Source organism: Microtus ochrogaster, chromosome 18 (genome assembly GCF_000317375.1).
Source record: "Microtus ochrogaster isolate Prairie Vole_2 chromosome 18, MicOch1.0, whole genome shotgun sequence".
Lineage (NCBI taxonomy): Eukaryota > Metazoa > Chordata > Mammalia > Rodentia > Cricetidae > Microtus > Microtus ochrogaster.
Genome location: NC_022020.1, coordinates 23514365 through 23515679, shown reverse-complemented (window position 1 = coordinate 23515679; position 1315 = coordinate 23514365). Strand labels below are relative to the sequence as shown.

The window sequence follows — 1315 nt, the reverse complement described above, 5'->3', positions numbered from 1 at the left end:
ACTCACAGAGATCCGCCTGCCTCTGCCTCCCGAGTGCTGGGATTAAAGGCATGCGCCACTACTGCCCGGCTGTAAATTTGCATTTTCAAAAACCAGAGATTTGGCGGGTCGGTGCAGAGGAGGAAGGCGGCGGCTCTCCCTCTGCCAGTGCGCCATCCGGTCTGTCCCGCGAGCTCGCGCCGGTCCAGCTGCCACCGTCATGGCCAGGCAGCTGGTGCCCAGCTCGCAGAAGGCACTGCTGCTGGAGCTGAAGGGGCTGCAGGAGGAGCCGGTGGAGGGCTTCCGGGTGACGCTGGTGGACAAGGGCGACCTGTACAACTGGGAGGTAGCCATCTTCGGGCCCCCCAACACCTACTACGAGGGCGGCTACTTCAAGGCTCACCTCAAGTTCCCCATCCATTACCTATATTCCCCACCAGCCTTCTGGTTCCTCACCAAGATGTGGCACCCCAACATTTATGAGACAGGGGACATGTGCATCTCCATCCTCCATCCCCCAGCTGACGACCCTCAGACTGGGGAGCTGCCCTCAGAGCGGTGGAACCCCACACAGAATGTCAGGACCATCCTCCCGAGTGTGATCTCCCTGCTGAATGAGCCCAACACCTTCTCGCCCGCCAATGTGGATGCCTCGGTGATATACAGAAAGTGGAAGGAGAGCAAGGGAAAGGACCAGAAGTACACGGACATCATCCAGAAGCAGGTCTTGGGGACCAAGGTGGATGCAGAGCGTGGTGGCGTGAAGGTGCCTACCACACTGGCTGAGTACTGCCTGAAGACCAAGCGCCCGACGAGGGCTCGGACCTCTTCTACGATGACTACTATGAGGACAGGGACGTGGAGGAGGCCGACAGCTGCTTTGGGGATGAAGAGGACGACTCTGGCACCGAGGAGTCCTGACCCGCGTCCCAGAAATAAACTTACAAATTTTACCTCAGCAGGACCCGTGTGGGCCTCAGGCGATAGACTACCTCACCAAGGTTCCATGTGGGCTCCTGTCCCGTGACCCTTAGGTCCTCTTACCCCGTGGTGCCTGGCAGATACCCCACTCAACTCACAGATGGTGACAAGCCTGGGAGGCTGGGAACCGCCTCGTGGGGAGGCAGAGACTCCATCCCAGCCCAAGCAGGGCCAGCCCCACAGTCACCTCCTCTCTGCTTTGGTGTGTGTGAAACCCAAATAAAATGGCTTTCTGAGAAAAAAAAGCCAGAGATTCAAGAATTATTCATCTAGCTTCTGGGTCTGTTGCTCCTATTTGTAGAGCCTTAATTAATCTTTGTAAAATGTCAGTAAAGGGTTCTCACTGTCCCTGCCT

The 1315-nt window shown here is 57.3% G+C and overlaps 1 pseudogene; it reads left to right on the top strand.

Annotated features, from left to right (window-relative positions):
• The first annotated feature begins 199 nt into the window (after nt 1-199).
• Nucleotides 200-901, top strand: LOC101983062 (annotated as a pseudogene).
• The last annotated feature ends 414 nt before the right edge of the window (nt 902-1315 follow it).